This window comes from Protopterus annectens, chromosome 9.part0 (genome assembly GCF_019279795.1).
Source record: "Protopterus annectens isolate FY-2018-M chromosome 9.part0, PAN1.0, whole genome shotgun sequence".
NCBI classification, from domain to species: Eukaryota; Metazoa; Chordata; order Ceratodontiformes; family Protopteridae; genus Protopterus; species Protopterus annectens.
In genome coordinates this window covers 1289492211-1289510940 of record NC_056743.1, presented here as the reverse complement: position 1 = coordinate 1289510940, position 18730 = coordinate 1289492211, and the positions used below count along the sequence as shown (strand labels likewise).

Sequence of the window (18730 nt, the reverse complement as noted above, 5' to 3'; positions counted from 1 at the left end):
ACAGCCGGAGTTTTTCCAGTCAGGCTGCATAGGACATATGTTTGAGGCCAGTAATCCTCTTGGTGAGGTACTTTTGTGGTCTTTCCAGCTGTTGGAAGTGTCTTGTGAGGTACATCCCAAATGGGGCACTGTACTCTATGATGGGTCTGATGAGTGATGAGTAGAGGGGCACTATAACCTCTTTATTTCTAGATGCAAACCCTTTAGTATTTAGATGGGTTACATAGAAGGATTTCCTAACTACTTTAGCAATATGATTGTCAAAGGAGAGATTACTATCTACCTGGGTCCCCAGATCTCTTATTACCACTTCTGTATTAAGGGGGCTGCCACCTATGTAGTAATTCATGGGAGTTTTGTTTTTCCCAAATGGGATGACTATGCATTCTTTGGCATTTAGCTTGAGACCATGACTTTGACACCAGGTGTCCATCTCAGTAAGGCCCTTTTGGAGAATGTCTGTGTCAGCCGGAGAGTTAATTATGGCTCCCAGTTTGCAGTCATCAATGAACTTGGTTAGCCATAGTCCTCCTGTGTTTGCCTGTACTTCTGAGAAGTATATGCCAAACAGTAGGGGTCCCAGGACCAAGTCTTGTGGGACACTACTTGTGACTGGTTTAGAGTCGGACCTGGAGCCCGCTATTCTTACCATGTGAGTTCTGTCTGTAAGCCAGTTGGCAACCCATCTCGTGACGTAGGGGTTTATGTTCAGGCTGGTGAGTTTTTCTATAATTCCCGAGTGGGGAATGGTGTCAAAAGCCTTGGCGAGGTCAAGGTAGGCTGTGTGAGCCAACTTCCCCTCATCTATGGCCTTGGTGACTGTCTCAAAGAAGTCAACCAGGTTTAGTAGGCATGATCTGCCCTTAACAAAGCCAAACTGGGTCAGGTCAAGTGTTTGGAGGTTCCCAATGTCTTTGTTAATGAGTTCCATGATGATGCGCTCCATAGCCTTGCAGACCAGACTAGTCAGGCTTATGGGGCAATAGTTACCAGGGTCAGTTGTGGCCCCTCCTTTGTGGAGTGGAATAACCGTTGCTGTGCACCATTCTATGGGCACATAGCCTGTGGAGAGGCTGAGGTTGAACAGTGTGTTTAGGTGGGTTGTTAGTTCATTCTGAAGTTCATGCAAGACGCACCCTGGGACACCATCTGGCCCCATTGGCACTGTGCTTTTGGCTTTTGAAAGGGCTGTTTTCACCTGTGCATCTGTGATTTCCGGGGACACTACACTTTTCCGGTATTGTTGTGGGCCTTTTTGGTGGTGATAGGGGGGGGGTGAAGTTTGCACTGAATCTATCTGCCAGGATGTTGGCAATATCAGTAGGTTCAGTATATTTTGTGCTATTTTGCACTAGCTCAGAGCATATATGCGAGTTGCCACTTAGATTCTTGACATAGCTAAAGAAGTCTTTGTGGTTATCTTTCAAATCCTTGGCTATTTTTCTTTCAAAGTTAGCCTTGGATGATTTTATGAGGGACCTTCGTTTCTTACTGATACTGATCAGGGATGTCTTTCCTTCTTGGAATTTGCTTTTTTTCTGAACTAGTTTCCTCCTTCTATTGTATAGCCTGTTTATGGCAGTGGTCCACCAGACTGGTTTTCTTCTCTTAAGGGAGTGCGTCTTGGTTTTGCTCGGTATGGCATGACCCATGCATCCTTGTAAGTGCTTATAGAGTGCATTTGTAAAGGTTCCTGCATTTTGGACACTGTTATCCATTAGCGTGGGGGCTGTGAAACTTACCACCTCTGTCTTAAGTAAGGTGAAGTTTGCTATAGAAAAGTTTTTCACTGTGGTTTCCTTGGTTGGGGGTGGTGGTGTGGTGTGGACGTCCTGAGTGATTAGTTTATGGTCTGATCTAACCAGTGACAGGTTGACCTCTGGTGCGGAACACCTGTCGCCCATTGGTGATGACCAGGTCCAATATGTTTTCACCTCTGGTAAGGGTGTTTACCAGCTGATCCAGGGCATTTGAGTTGATAAAGTCCAGGAAGCGCTGGACCTGGGAGTTTGTTTGAGTAGTTTTCCCAGTTAATGGTAGGGTAATTGAAATTGCCCAATATCAGGGTGTTAGGTAGGACCTTCACGTTTACCAGTGTCTCCAGAAAGGCAGAGTGGTGGTCCTGGGTCATGGAGGGTGAACTGTAGCAGGCCACAATTTGCATTGCAGATTTGCCCAATGTTAGTTGCACATGGATGATCTCAGATGTATCATGCTGCACCACTAACCTGGAGGTGTAGGTATCATTGATGAATATGTTTCGGTCTATGTTCTGTGGACCAAATGTGTGGTATGAGTTGTAGCCCGGTAGTACTGGGGTGCTCTGTGGAGCCTTGAACCAGGTTTCAGTTACTGCACAGATGTTGACGTTCTCCATACTAAGGAGTACTTCGAGCGCATGCATTCTGAGATTTAAACTACTGGCGTTGAGTAGCACAACCCTCATTTTTTTATTTGTGCTGTTTATGGAGGTGGGTTTGACTTTTGAGCCTTGCCTCAAAAAGGCACTGTGGGGTACAGCAAGAGCCTTGGCCAGTATTCGAACACCTAGGGGTGACAGGTGCAAGCCGTCTCTTGCGAAGCAATGAGGCTTGTCGAGCATGTCATCCCAGGCTGACAGACACTGGATCCCCTTTGAATGACACCAGAAGCTTAACCCACTGTTGAAATTGATCATTTTTTTCTTTATACTGCGGTATCATTCTTGGTGAGGGCAGGATGCTACTCAGGGTCAGGGTCATACCCGCCTGGGCTACATGATCAGAGAGCTCTTCCATGTCTCTTTTCATGTAGTCCAGAGAGGTATGTCTCTGGTCATTCACACCAACATGAACAATGACAGACTCATATTTGTACTTGTCCTGGAGTGACCTGAGTGCTTGTGTTATGTGGTGGATTCTGGCTCCCGACAGGCAGCTAACAGTAACATTCTTCTTGTCCAGCCTAGTGAGTGGGATGTCAGTGTGCCTGACTATAGAGTCACCTATTACTAGTGTGTTAGGTAAGTTATTTGCCTTAAGGGCTGTGATTATGCAGCACACTGATTTTGTGTTTTATGTGTTGTCTGGTTTGTGACGGGAGGTGCAGGTTTTTTGGGTGTCTGCTTTGGAGGTCTCTGATGCTTTTGCAGGTTTTTATTTAGAGCCTCCGAGTATGATTTTGTGTATTTTTTGCCAGTGCTGGTGTGGTGCAAGTGTTAACCTTCTCCTCACGACTGACTGTTCCAGTCTTGGGTGGATAGAGCTTAGCCTCCAATTTAGCTATATAATTGCATCTCTTGCATATGTTAATGTTTTGTGGTAGGAGGAGAGGGTTGTCTATGTACATGAGGCAGTTGTAACATTGCCTCAGGACACCCAGGTTCACCAGCTGGACTGGACAGTATACCTCAAATTGCCCTTTGGTCAGGCCTGAATAGCAGGGTGAACTGCTTGGTCGCTTGGTGGGTGAGGGGTGAATAATCCCAGGTGATTGGTCCATCACACCCATAGACAGGAAGGGGGGAGGGGTAATGCACTTTGGTGGACTGAAGAGCTAGAGCAGCAGGCCAAGCAGGTCATTTCTATCCATTCTCCAGTAAGGCAGTGTGTTTACTGAACATCTGCTTCTTCTCTTGCTAGGCTCAGCAGAATGGAAAAATAACGATGCCTGGGCCAAAATAGTGCTATCAGAAGCATTGCAGCCTCTCTTCTCTTATCTTTTGTAGTACCCTGGCAATGAAGGATATAAAAATGACAGCATAAAACTATAGGTCTGCACAGTCTGTCACTAAGATGTCTCTAGGGGCATCCTTGTGCAATATTTGTTCAGCTGTCTATTTTCGGGAGAAGCAAAAAAGTCTGTTTCTAGCACACCCCACTTGTAGAAGAAATCACACTACTTGTTCACTATATCAAAGAATACATCCTTGTTTAACATCCATTTTGCTAGGTTCTGCTCATGTTATGATCAGACAGTTTGTCAAAACATTTTTCTGTGAAGGGATGTACTGGTTGCTGAGGATTAGATATTTCATCCGGTCCAGTTCCCCTATCAACATTGCTAGTCTGCACAGGATCTACAGACTTACCTGTTAAAAAATGGGTTTGAAGGCACAGATGGCCAGCACTACTGCCACCATCTCTTTTTTGTTGATAATGCAAACTTCTGAATGCCCTGTACTTTCAGGTCCCTTACAAGGGCTGCCGAGATGGTATACAAAAAGGTTTGCTGTGAGAATCTGAGACCCTTGTTCCATCCTGAAGGAAACTCCTAAGTTCAGTGACATTCTTCCATCCTGAAGGAAACTCCTAAGTTCAGTGACATTCTTCCATCCTGAAGGAAACTCCTAAGTTCAGTGACATTCTTCCTATGTTCTTACTGCTTTTGTTCTTTTTTGATGCAGAGTAACAGTGGAATGGGGAGGTCTGAAAAGACTGTAATGCTCACACCACCTGTTTCTGAGGTAGCATTGCATCTTTCTTGTGTGCAGCCTTAAAAAGGGAACCATAAATAAACAAGCGGCCATGTTCCCTAGAACTATGAAGAACTACTTGGCACTAATATGGTTCAAATTGGTAATCATTCTGAAGTACTGAGTTAGAAACAAGCTCCTGCCTGTGAAGAGTGAATTTTTTTTGCTTACTGGAATCCAGCAGAGCTCCTGGAAAGGTGACTTGTCTTGATGGGTCCAAATAAGACTTTTGTAGATTTAAAGTCAATCCCTGTCACTGTAAGCAGTGAACTGTAGCTTCCAGAGCTTTTCTGATTTCCTACATGGATTAAACCTAAATGTGGCAGTCATCCAGGTAGAGACAGATGTGAATGCCTTAAGCCTTTGTTTTAAATACTGGCACCAGACACTTATTCTTTGCAGTACAGAAGACAAAATGCAAGGAAGTGAACTGGTAATGAGTACCCCCTGCTTCACATCACAGGATATGCAAATAAACAGGTCTAGGGTCACCACAGGATTTTGTGGGAGGGTCAGGGGGAAACAGGCTCTGTAATAACATCTTGAACTTCTGGACTGACAGGAACTTGTTCAGTTTGGAGAGGTCCAGGATTCTTTTTTTTTTGGGACTAGAAGAAGCCGAGAGTAGAACCCAGTCCTTTTTTTTTTGTTTTTCTGGGACCCTGTCTATGGCTCCTTTTCATAAGGCTTTTTTTTCGTAAAAGCATTGGCATTAGGAGTTGCTGGTCTTCTGGAATGAAAGGAATGCCTAGGAATCCTGGTTTCTGTTGGAAGAGTAGTCTGTAATCCAATTTAATTCTGAAAACATTAAAATCTATTTTTAAATGGAACTTCGATCCATTCATTGTGGACAGCGTTACCCAGCTTCAGGTTTCATTTCTACAAACATTCTGTTTGTAGAATTAGCCTAGGTGGTTTGTCTGCCGTTGTTTTTGCTGTTTTTCTTGTTTGGCAGTACAGCCTCAGCAGCGGATTTAATGGACTACACCCACTTGTTCTGTATGATGCTTTCTCATTTTTTTCATAAAGAAGGCCAGCCTGCTTCCTATTCTAGACTAGGTAGGGATGGAGGTGGAGGTGGGGATGAGGGAGATTTGGGGTGTGCTTTTTAGAAAGGGAAGTAGGGAGAGTGGGATTTCTACAAATCATTTATCTTGCTGTTGTGGACTTGACTCCCTGCACACTCCTTTATTGTCACCGCTTACCATTTCTTTCTGAAGTGACCCTTCTTCCATTTTTAGGCTTTGAACTTCTTTTATTTAAGTTAGAAGGGCCAACCTTTGCTGGCGTAAATTCTAATATATCTTTATGCTAGGGAATGTAAAAGGTATTTGATAGACTATATAGTTCCCCTTTTGCCTCCAGCTTCTTGAACATCTTCATTATAGGACTTCCAAAGAGAATGTTCTTTTCCAGAGGGGGATTCACAAGCTGTGCTTTCCCATATCTGGAAGGATCTCAGTACTCTGCCAAGCATGCCTCCTAACTACAGATGCCATTACTGCTGCTACGCAGGATGCATATGGGCACGGAGATTGCATAAGTCAAGAATCTCCTTTCCTATGTCCTTTTATTTTTATCTGCATTGTCTGCCATCTCAGTTGGTGAAAGAGGGAATCCTGGAGTTTTTTTTTTCAATAATCATTTTTATTGTTTTTCAAAACCATTATACATTTCACACACTATTTACATTATGTACAATACTGCTTCCAATGTTTAGTTCCATTTTGAATTTCCACATTATACATTAAGAATAAATATCATATTAATCAAGTACAGGACAATGAAAAAAGTAAACATAAAAGCATCTACTATAGACAATTATGAACCAACTCAAGCCACTAATCTGTATTATTTCTACATTTTCTATCTAATCCAAGAATGTGTTAGTACACATACAGAATGTCCTAAAGGAAAGTGGATAGGAACCGCTAAGCCAAAATAATATTAAAGATTTGTTCCCAAATTTTTATACTGTTTATACTTTTCTTATTATTTCTAATTAACAATTTGGAATCCTGGAGTTTTAACACGTGAAACTGGCAATTGAGGGTCCTAATGGCCAGGGTGGCTGAGGTGTATATCCTTTTACCAAAGCAGTCAAGTATTCTGCTATCCCTGTCACTGGGAATAAAGTTTCTGGTTGCGGTCACATTAAATCCCTGTCTGGAATCCATAGATCCCATTTCTGGTTTAGCAACTGTGATTTTATATAGATGTTTATGGGGGTCATGGGCCCTGTTAAAAGTGGTCTGCCTTCTTGGAAGATGGGGAGATGGGGAACTTGAATCATGCTGCAATGATACATTATAAAATATATCACCCTAGAGTGGGAATACTGCAGGGCTGCCCAGATGCTTTGATTCTGGCAGTCCCAGAAAATGCCTGTATATGATCTGAACCTGACAGACCTCCTCAGCCTTCCATTTGAAGGTCATCTTCAAATGAAATATCCTCATGAGGACATGTTGCAAGCAGAAAGCATGCTGGCCACTAGAGGGGTCACTCCAGACATCTTGGCTGAATTAGGTTACAGATATGGTGGCTGCAAAGATGCCTCACTAACACTGGTATCTTTGAGCCTACGGTGGGTGGGCTATCAGACTCTAAATTGGTGTTCTCCACCTTCCGAAATCTCTTCTCCTCTGGGAGCTTTGCCCAAAGTTTCTTCTTTCTAGGGCAGTTGGATGAATTAGCAGATATCCTGGTGGAATGAAAGAAGATGTGAGTTCTCTGTGGAAAGGAAATTTGGAGGAATTACTCCAAGAGTTTGATGGTCTTCTGGATAAAGCAAACTAGGAACAACTAGGCACTCCATTGTCTGGGCTCAGACAAAAAAGACATAAGATGGTGAATTCTGTGTGAGGTATTTGTTTCCTACACCTAATAACAATTATTCATTTTGGTCCTTGACATCGACAGTGTGACATTACCCAGTCAGGCAAGCATAAACAAATTCTGCAATGTGGTACTATTCTGCAAACTCTGGAGTCAGGCCAACCTGACAGACTGACAATGCAACTGGAGCACTAGAGATGCTTATCAAATTGTGGCAAGAAACATCTGAAAGTAGAGCTGTGTGATATCCTTTTATACCATCAACATTTTGACAATGGTAAGGGAAGGAGGGAGTCTATTGAGCCAAGAAGGAGAAGGAAAAAGAGCCCTGGCATTTAGGCCAACCATCAGGCTTCCGAAGGGTCAGTTTGTAACAGTGAACCATGAAGAATGTCATTCCTTCCATCTGTTGTGGGTGAGTTTCCAGTTACAGAAAACACACAAACAAGACAAAAACACAAATGAGATTAAAAATCTTACTTCAACTTCATAGCTGTCTTTAAACTTTCCTTTCGTCAGTGCTTTTTTAATAATTTCCCACCGAGGCACAGTTTGGAGACCCTAAAATGAAAAAATAAAAATTATTTAAACCTAGAGTGTACATGGCATTCTTACTCAGCATTGTTGCCGGTAACCTCATTAAAAAGTAAGCCTTCTGATAAGCAGAAATCTTCTGCAAAAGAAAAAGCTGTGCACAATAATATCATTAATAAACAAACCCTCACAAAACATATCACACCACCATGCAGACCCTCACATAACCACTTTGTTTCTCCTTTGTGTACTGGTCTCTTTATTTCTTTGTTTAATTTATTTATATTTTACTAGAGTAGTGCACTGACTTCAATGGACCATTTACAGGCACAGCCCGGATGAACAGGATCACATAAGAAACGAACAAAACATTTACAGAAACATGGATATGCTAAAAAAACATACATATTTACAGATGCAAACATATGCTACAACATTTAGTTGAAGAAGCAGTCTACAAAATCAAAACAAGGATGGAAAAATGGAATTACGCTTAGCAGAGCTTTTTGGTTAAGATGTAGCCATACTGAGCGAGAAGGGTTATGCTACAGTGTTAGCTGCATATATAGAGGTATAAAGATATTAGAAGAGGCAGATGAGAACAGTTGCAGGAAAAGATATCATGGACAGAAGAAAGAGAAACCGAGAAAGGGGCATGCAGAGGGAAGAAGAATAGAAAGGCGAAAAGTATCAGAGGTGCAAAGAGAAGAGGGAGGTAGCATGAATGAGAAGCAGTTAGTGAGAGGATGATGACATGAGATAAGGAAGGATGAAACAGAGATAAAGGTGTGAGAGAGATGCAGGGTTAATATAACATGACCTGTGTGAGTGCACTTTGTTTGGGTCAAGAGATATATGCATGGTCAGTGCAATGAAGTTTAGTTTTTGGAGTTAGTAGGGTGGGTTCAGATTGACAGATACCCATGAGATTAAATGTAGGGGCTTTTGTGGATAGCGTTGCCACTTATCCATTTTTTTCCAGACTATCCAGAAATTAAACTGATTGTCCAGTAGTCCAGAAAACAATGTACAGACTCTGGCAGAGTTTGTTAAATCGGCATATTTACTACGTTTTTTTTTTTTATAAAAAGCATAGTAAATCTACAGAAAAAAAGGCATCGTGAATAGAAAAAGGGGAAGTTCCACCTCGTCTGACATAGTGATGATGTCACGAAATTTGCAGACAGTGGGTGGGTTGTGGGAGGTGCAAGGTGTGTGGCCTAAGCCCAGTTTTAGCCACAATGAAAGATGGCAACCCTATTAATGGAAAGTTTATGAGTGAGAGGGGAATATATATTTAATGCATGTAAATGCAAAATTAGTCACAGAGGGACAACTAAACCCAGGTTTTGTGTGTCAACTGCTGTTGCTTGCTGGCTGATGTCAGGTCATTCAAGCTATAAAGGAGAGCAGGCAAAGCCATTACCTCAGTTTTTCTTGCCTTAACCAACCAAAGAAGTCCAATTTTAATAATTATTAGTAGTCCTGGGGTCAGAGACCCCCACAGAAATATGTCTCTCTCTAAGGAAAGCAGATATCGGGGGAAGGAGGGAGTGAAAGCATGACTGCAGCAGTGAACACACTCAAACATCTACATTTATGGTGAGTGTACACAACTGTACTATGTTCTTCATGTTTCACTGCTATAGTCCTAACCACTGGGAAGATTCCCAAAGCTGAGGAGAAGGGAGGAGGGTTAATAGAAACTTAAGACTGGGTGAGCATGTCCTGCAGAATTGCAGAGGCAAACCCAGCCCTAGCTTTTGAGAACAGGTTCAGATGGTAATGTTTGGTGAAGGTGTGGACTGAAGTCCATGTGGCAGCTTCCAGGATTTCCTTGGTGGGTACCCCTCTAAGGAATGCTGTGGAAGTAGAGAATGCCCTAGTGGAATGGGTTCTGATGGTTCTAGGGAGTGGTTTTCCATGCAAGGAGTAGCAAAATTGGATGCAGTGTGCTATCCATTTGGAAATGGTCTGTTTGGATATTGGTTTCCCCTGTGCCCCTGTTTTAAAGCTAACCAAGAGCTGGTCAGTTTACCTGAATGTCTTTGTACGATCCAGATAAAATCTGAGTTGCCTGTGCACATCGAAAGAATGCAGTATCCTTTCTCCCTTGTTCTGAGGGTTAGGGAAGAAGGTGGACAGGAAGATGGCCTTGTTGAGGGTAACATCTGAAACCACCTTTGGCATGAAGGAGGGATTGGTTCTCAGGGAGACCCTGCCCACCTGGAAGATGATAAATGTCTCAATGGCCATTAAGGCTTGAAGCTCTGACACTCTCCTGGCTGAAGGAATAGCCAGGAGAAAGGCAGTCTTCCAAGAGAGGTACTTCAGTTCTGAGGATACTGCAGGCATGAAGGGAGGCAGAGAAAGCTTTTCTAAAACATAGTTCAGGTCCCAGGCTGGGTTGGGCTGTCTTCTGGGAGGCATGATATTACAGGCTCCTCTAAGGAATTGTTTGATAAGAGGGTGGGAGAACAATGGCTGTTCTATATCAAAGTGTGCTGAGATGGCAGAGACATGGATCTTTATAGAGGAGAAGGAGAGACCATTATTAAGAAGCTCAGCAAGATAATCTAGAATAAGAGGAATGGAGGGCAGATGTATGTCTGCACCCTTGGACAGGCTCCAGTAGTAGAATCTTTTCCATTTTCCAGCGTAAGATTTTCTGGTGCTGGGCCTTCTAGCTTCTGCGATGATGTCAAGGACTTGCTTGCATAGCATAGATTCCTTGTTGGTTTTGGTAGAATAAGCCATGCTGAGAGCTTGAATGTCTGAAGGTCTGGGTGCAGCACTGCCCCCCCCCCGGGATAGCAGGTGAGGCATCAGAGGTAGCTGCCAGAGGGGCTGGTGAGATAGGCTGTGCAGCAGTGGGTACCAATGCTGTCTGGGCCAATCTGAGGCAATGAGTATTGTTTTTGGTTTTTCCTCCCTTATCTTAATTAGTACTTTTGGAATGAGAGGTAGAAGTGGGAATGCATACACAAAGAGGGTATTCCAGGGGAAGGTCAGGTCATCGACCTTCCAGGCTAGGTGATGGTACTCCCTGGTGCAGAATTTCTGTACTTGGTGATTTAAATGAGAGGCAAAGAGGTCCACCTGGGGGGTCACCCATGTGTGCGTAATTTGCAGAAAAATGTCTCTGTGGATTTGCCATTCATGTGGGTCCAGCTGGTCTGCCAGGGTGTTGTTGATGCCCGGTAGGTACTGGGCTATAAGACGTAGTTCATGGCTAGTCTGCACAGGGGGTAAGATTGAGCCCTCCCTGTTTGTTGATGTACCACATGACTGTGGTGTTGTCTGTTTTTATGAGAAGAACCCCTGGTTTGAGGTAGGGTTTGAAGGATGCCAGAGCATTTTTGTACTGCTATCATTTCCTTTTGGTTGATGTGCAAGAGTATTATTTGTGCATCCCAGAGACCTTTGGTGCATCTGCTTTCTAGGTGGGTGCCCCAGGCTATGTCCGAAGCATCTATAGTTATGGTCTGGTCTGATAGATGGAGGTTGAAAGGAAGTCCCTTGTTCAGAGCACAGGCCTGGGCCCAGCAGAGGAACTCGGATCTAATGCAAGGGATTCCAGGCAGGGAGGTGTCCAGAGGTTGTGAGTGTTGACTCCAAAGGTTCTTTAGGTACCAGTGAAGTTTCCTCATGTGTAGTCTGGTCAGAGGTACCAGGAGGACGCATGAGGCCATGCATCCTAGAGCTTGTAGGAACTTCTTGTCAGAAAGCTGGGTTTGGGAGGCCAGAGTAGTGAAGTATTTTGGTAGGAAACTTTGTTTTTCTGGGGACAGAAAGGCCATTTGCTGTTCTGTGCCCAGTAAGGCTCCCAGAAATATGATTTTCCTGGTAGGTGTCTGTTTTAATTTCCTTTCATTGATAGTAAACCCCCAGAGAGGTGAGTAGGGTTTTTATGAATGAGAGGTGCTGCAGGAGCAGTTCCTTGCAGTCTGGCTGGATGATACAGTCATCCAGGTAAAGGTAAATCTGTACATTGTTTTGCCTACAAAAAGCAATGGCAGGAACTAGACATTTGGTGAATACCCTGGAAGCAATCGATAAGCCAAAGGGCAAAGCAGAGAATTGAAAGTGTAATGATCCTGCTCTGATGCACAGGAATTTTCTGCATGATTCCCTTATTGGGATGTGCAAGTAAGCATCCTTTAGGTCTAAGGTGACCATCCAAGCTTTGTTTGGCAGCATTGGTACAAGCTGTCGTAAGGTAAGCATTTTGAATTTTGGGATTACCAGGAAGGTATTGCAAAAGGATAGGCCCAGGATGGGATGCCAAGTCCCCTCTTTCCTGGGAACAAGGAATAGTCTGGAATAGAATCTTTTTGCAACTTGTTCTGGAGGTACAGGTTCTACTGCCCCTAAGGATTTTAGGTTTTGTACTTGTTTTAGTGCTTCTACCCACTGGTTTGGAGGTAGGTCTGGGTACCCTCTTGGAGGTGGTAGTTCTTGAAAATTGAATTTGTACCCCTGAACAATGGTTTTTAAGACCCACTGATCTTTTATTACAGAGTTCCAATGTTCTCTGCATAGAGATAGCATTCCTCCTAGCTTTGGTGTGGTGGAGGCAGGCAGAGATGGGAAAGGTAGTCATTGAGAGTTTTTGGTGCTGGAAAGGACCAGTGTTTAAAGGGAAACTTTCTGCTGAACCTAGGAGGTGTTACTTGAAGAAAATCTTTAACAGTCTGTATCAATTTTGCTTTGTCTTCCATCTTTTTAAGTACCTCTTCAGTTTTCTGTCTGAACAAGTGGTCTTTGTCAAGAGGTGCATCCATGATTTTAGCTTTGACATGATCAAGTAGAGGTTGTTCCTTCAACTATGCATGTTTTCTGATAACAGAGCCTGTCACTGCTGCCTTGCTAGAAGCTTCTAGGGCATCAAATCCACAGTGCAAGGAGTGCTTTGCCACCTGAGATGAAGAGTGCAGTAATTCTGCTATCTCTTTATTGTTGGCAAAATCTGTAAAAGCAGAAATTTTCTGTTTCAAAAGTTCCAAAGTGTGCTGTTGATATTTTAATATATGGAACTGACAGTTGAGAGCCCTTATAGTTAAAGTTGCAGAGGTATATACTTTTTTACTCCATCTGTCCAGGGCCCTGGATTCTTTGTCTGAGGGAGTAGGATTCTTTGCAGAGGTAGCCTTAACTTCCTTAGGTCCCTGAGTAATCACCTGTGGATCTGCTATAGGATTTCTGTAGAGGAATTTATGAGAGTCAGATACCCTGTAGTATCTCTCAGGTTTTCTGGGGGCAGGTGGAAGGGTGTTAGAGGTAAGGCTGGATTCTTGGTAAACATCATCTACCACCTCCAAGATGGGTGGGATGGCCAAAGGCATGTGCCTGGGTAGGTCCAGAAACTCTCTTAGTCTTTTCTTGATTGAGAGAAATCCATTGATTCCTATTGGAAGTGTTCCCTGAAGGTGTGGAGGGTTCCCCAAAGGAAAAGTCCTCTGGAGGTGATGCAGAAGGAATAGATTCTTTTGCATCTGAGTCTTCATAGGCAGTAAGGTGATTTTCCTCTTCAAAAACAGAGGAGTCAGATCTCTCTGAGTCTAAATCCGATCAGATGTCTGGAGAAGGTTCCCTTCTCCTTTTGGCTGGTGTGGCCTGATTACCCCGGATGAAAGTGATGAGATCCTCTGCCATTTTAAGAATTCTAGTTTGAGGAGGGGGAGGAGTAGTGGAATGGAGATTTTTTGCTGTTTTCTTTGGAGTAGCTGTAAGTCTGGCCTGAAGAGTATCCCTCGGTGCTGTCGGTGTGTTAGTCAGAAGACAGGTTGAAGGCCTTGAAGTGAATTCCGAAGTGCGAGCTGTATCCTTGGAAGCTGGTACATGCATAGCAGCTCTGTACCCAATTGAGGCAGAGACAGCCGAAGGCTTGTTAGACTATACAGTTTTCTGCGGCATACAGAACTCCGAAAGGGTCTCAGTAGAGGCCTGCGAAGTAATTGAGTCGGACATCAGGGGCTGCAAAAGTCACCTCACTGAATTCCAAAGAACTGATGACCATTTTAGCAGTGGTTGTCGTCAGAAGGCTTGGCTTTATGCGGTCTGTCTCTATCCTTATCTTTATGTTTTTTTCAGAAGATCTGTGGTTTGCTGACTGACAGATGCCATATCGGTAATCGGAGACGGAAGATGAAAATATGTGGCTACAAACAGAGCTCTACGACAAATAGTTTTAGTGTTAAAGAGGGCATAGAACAGACAACGGGCTATGTCGTGATCTGGGCCTAAGCAAGTGACACAATAAGAATGGAAGTCTCGGTGTGGTATTTGCTTTCCACAGGTGATACAGTTATTGACTTTTTCAGACATCAGTTTGTGCAAGAAAATATTGTTTGAAATGTGCACTATGAAATTAGACAAGCACATAGAATATTAGTATGAATACATACTTTAAGCATATTTTGTTGCTATGTTTTAATGTGATGCATCTTTAGCGTTTTTTGAATCTCGATGGATCCGTTATATATTTCTGTACCTGATGATCATCGTCAGCCTGTTGATGTTGGACATTTGTAAATAGGGTTTTATTGTTCTATATATCTTTAAGATAATATTGAATACGTTCACGCAAATAGCGGAACAATTTTAACTATCTTAATATGGTCCACTTTCCTTATGTAATAAGGTTTTCTATATTTAGCTAATATAACTCTTGGCTAAGCATCATATTATTAAAGGACAAATATGTCATATTGAAGCCCTTTAACACTACATCTGCGTATGCTAAATTGATTTAGCAGATGTTGTCCTTGATCCGTAGTGAGATACGACATGATGTATTTTTCATCTGGACCTATAAATGATGAATAGAGTAATAAATCTTTTAGAGTGTTTAGTTTCTGAGATATATATTATATGTCTTTATAAATGATTTTTATAAATTCTGTTGATGAATGTTTCTGGAGCACATTTTGGCAATTGAGTATACGTGCTTCAACATGGGCGCTATAGAATATTATGAATCTGTCTTTTTAAATTGTAGAATGATTATTGCTTTAATCATTTGATTAGTGGTTTGTCAATTGTTTAATTGGTATTTAGTTCTTGTATATAAGTAGTGAGGTTTCTTTGTTTAATTGTAACCTGATGAAGCGCACTTGTGTGTGTGTGAAAGCGCTCGTTCTACAATAAAAACGTTTTTACTTTTCATGGTGGCTCCTTGCAGTTTTACTTATCTTCAGTTTGTGCAAGAAAAAGAAAGGATCCCCAATAGGGTACTTAGCTTTAGACGTTTTCAGCTGAAGTTTGAAATCTGGAAACAGCCGACCAGTACTGTTGTGAATTGCTTCTGCTACAGGCTCCATGGCAAGAAAGACTGGGTTAATGGTGTCACCTGCTCTCCTTTATAGCTTGGACGACCTGACATCAGCTGACATCAGCCAGCAAGCGACAGCAGTTGATGATGCCTGGAAGTGCCTTATTATAGTGAGAATAACAAAAAGCAATAAAATGAGACAATCATTCAGCAATTGCCTGTTTTGATGCTGATTGTCCCTTTTTCTTTACCTTCACAGGAGAAAAAAAAAAGATGATTGGAAGTCCTGAAGTTTTTTTTCCTGCTAATGTAGTATCAGAGTTGCCTGTAAACATCCAGAGTGTATAAACTTCCTTCTCTTTAATTTTTTGGTTGTGGGAAGAAAACAGGGTAATGAATTGCCTAGACCAATATAAACTCTGTAAGAACCTTAGGTATAAAGGAAGAATTTGTTCTCACTGTCACCTTTTCTCTGTCAAAGATGAGATAGGTATAACTTATCATAATAGCTTGTAACTCAGATAATCATCTTGTAGAAGTCAGTGCAATGAGTAATAATAAATCAGAATTTTAAATAACCTCATGAGTAGGTTCAAAAAAGTGTTAAGTACAAAAATAACATCTACAAAGGCACCACCTGCCTTCTAGGTATGAAAAAACCCTTTCAAAAACTATTTCACTTGAGGTATGGTGGAAAGAGTGATCTAAGAGAAAACAAACAGAGAAGGCCTAAAGATGAATCTAGATTGAAGAGAAAGAAAGGCCAGAGGATAATCACACACACAAATAATGCATAACCAAGGAGTCTAAGCCTTGAAAGGGTCCTGGTTCTTGTCATGGCACAATGTAGAAAACCTTTTGCACTTATCCATTTGTAATTTCCCAGTAGCAGGTTTCCTTTGCATACCCGCTGCACATCCTCAGAAATAGGGTGCTTAAAAGTTACTAAAATTCTATCATCTGGGCAATTAGCTGAAGGTTCGGGTATATCAAACAACCCCTGTCTGTGTGAGTAAGTCCATTCTGTGAGGAAAATTGTTATTATTGCCTTTGGCCATTTTCAAAAGTAGGAAGAACCTTTGATGCCTAGGTGAAAAGGGGGTCATCACAATTATCCTTGGAGAATCTTTCTGTACCTTTTGAAGAATCCTGATTGTGAATGAAAAGAGTGGAAAAACATACAGGAACATTCCTGTCCACTGGAATGAAAGGTATTTGTCTTCCATGCCTGTATGCAAGGGAGACATGGATCAGAATTTCTTTAACTGTCTGTTGTGGCTGAAAGCAAAAAATCTGCTTGAGGCATTCTTCACAGAATGGAATACCGTTGGGTGCAACTTCCATGATTCTACTCAGCTTGTCTGCAATATGTTTTGCTCTGATGAATGTAGCTAATCTGGATGGAAAGACTGAACAGAGTCTCTAATTCCCAGGCTATTATAGCTAGTCTTCAAAGGGGGTAGGAACTGGTTCCCTCTTATTTATTTATGTACCACATCACTGTAATATTACTGTGATTATAAGCACAGTATCAGGAGTCCCCTCATGGGTCCCATGAAATTATCTATGGTATGATCTCAGTCATTCCTATTAGGGGTAATAGATAATAATCGACCAGGGGATGGGTAAGAACAATTTCTAACCAAATGGGACAGGTTAATCTGAGTACAAAAAGGGAAATTGGCTGGGCTGAAAAAGGACTGATGGCCTAGTACCTACCTATGAACCTATAAGTGCAAAGATGATTCAGACATTTCATAGTAATTTTACAGCCATCATTTCTTTGACAATTATGTGCTCTAATTTGTCTTGTTTGCTGCAGAGGCCCTAGATTTTCACCCTCTTGGACACAACTCCCCAAGCAAATTCTGAAGCATCTGCAATTACATACTGATGGGGCTGGAAGGGGAAAAGGGAAACTTGGTTGAAAGACAACTGATTTACCCATCAGAGTAACTCCTTCTTCACAAACTCCAATACTGGAATTTGGAATGAAATTGAGCCCTAATGCTGGGTCCAAACAGATCTGATGAACAACTGAATATTCCTCATGTGAAGTCTGCCTAAAGAAATTGTTAGAACAGTACAGGCCATAAAACCTAAAATTCTGAGATATTTCATAGAATAAGCCAATGTCTGGTTGGAAAATATCAAAAACTGTGCCTTGTAACATTCAACTTTGTCCTGAGAAAGAAAACACATAATGAGTGATGTGCCCAGCAGACATCCCAGGAACACTATCCCGTGAGATGGGATGAGAGAAGATTTCACTATGTTCACTTGGAAAAGAAAATGCATTTTTTTCACCCAAGTCAGTGCTTCTTTACAACTTGAGAAGAATCTGCAAAAAGGCTGTTGTCTAAAAATGGAAAAATGTTAATGCTCTGCAACCTGCCATGAGCTATCACAGGAGCCAGACACTTTTAGAACTTTTGACAAACCAAAAGACAAAGCAGAAAACTGAAAATGTAAACCACACACACAAAAATGGAAAAAGCACCTAAATTCTTTGAGAACTACAATCAAATGACAAAGATCATGAATGGCTCTGGTAAATCTGCCTCACATCCAGGAACACTGTGCATCAGAAAAAGTGAGTCACGTGATGAACAGGTACAACAACCACAAGAGAGATGTGAGGGGATGGATGCCCCTAGTGTTATGGCAGGGAACTGACTTCACTTGCTTGCTATTTGTGAAACATGGAAAATAAAAACACTTCAACATTACAATATTAAGCAACAGTAATAAACCGTCCAAAACCTCAGATGTTAATTCCTGTTCTATGAATGTACTGAAGAAACAAACTCAGACAGGCTTAGTCACTAGAATAATTCAGCTTTAGTGCTTGATAAGCACTTTAATCCATCAATTGGACTTCATCAGATTAACTTTTCAATAACAGCTTTAACCCATGGAAAGCTAATATACTCATAAAAAACACAAATCATCATAAAGCATGATTGACAGCCTGTGGGCCCTCATTTTGTGCCTTTTGTAAATTCCTGAGCTGCAGAGATTTTTTTTATCTGTCTCAGTAAGGGTAAAAAATATAACAGTAAGGTGGGAACTATAACAGTGAAAATATTGATTACAGAGCCCAGTTCTCCAAGTGATAAGTATTTTACGTAGGGAATACTATTTCTAAGTTTAAAAGGAGGATACCCCATCACACGTCTGAAATTAGAAATATCCAAACCAAGGGGTAAAAAGAACTTTCTGACAAACCATTCAGTAAAAAACACAAGTGTTTCAGCTGCATGGCTAATGCCTCCAGGAGGTTTAAGGTGTCTCAGTGAAAACTCTTGCTTGGCTGGGTTTTTGTTGCAGTTTTTACTGAATGGTGTGTATGTGTGTTCTTTTTACCATTTGGTTTGCATGTTAGTTGTGATATTTTGCAGGAACCTTTATCTTCACAGATATAACTGTGTTTAAAAACCCTGTGTTTCTGAAGTATAGCCAAACTCTCCACTTATGTTGTGCTGATGAGGTCAATAAAATGGCCAAAACATGCATGCCCACAGCTAGTGGGGTTTGGATTATTGGCCTGACTTTAACCACAAAGACTTAAAAAGTAAAAAAGTCATGGACATTCAGAAGCCATGCAGCTGAAACACTTGGAAGTCCTTAAG

At 41.9% G+C, this 18730-nt stretch overlaps 1 protein-coding gene across 1 annotated transcript in view; it reads right to left on the bottom strand.

Annotated features, from left to right (window-relative positions):
- The window catches only part of LOC122812015 (poly(ADP-ribose) glycohydrolase-like), a 539748-nt gene extending 531887 nt beyond the window's left edge, over positions 1-7861 (bottom strand). Inside the window, exon 1 of the mRNA XM_044084234.1 lies at positions 7772-7861. The gene's annotated coding sequence lies outside the window, so the exon portion shown is untranslated. The remainder of the gene's footprint in view (positions 1-7771) is intronic.
- Between the last annotated feature and the right edge of the window lie 10869 nt (positions 7862-18730).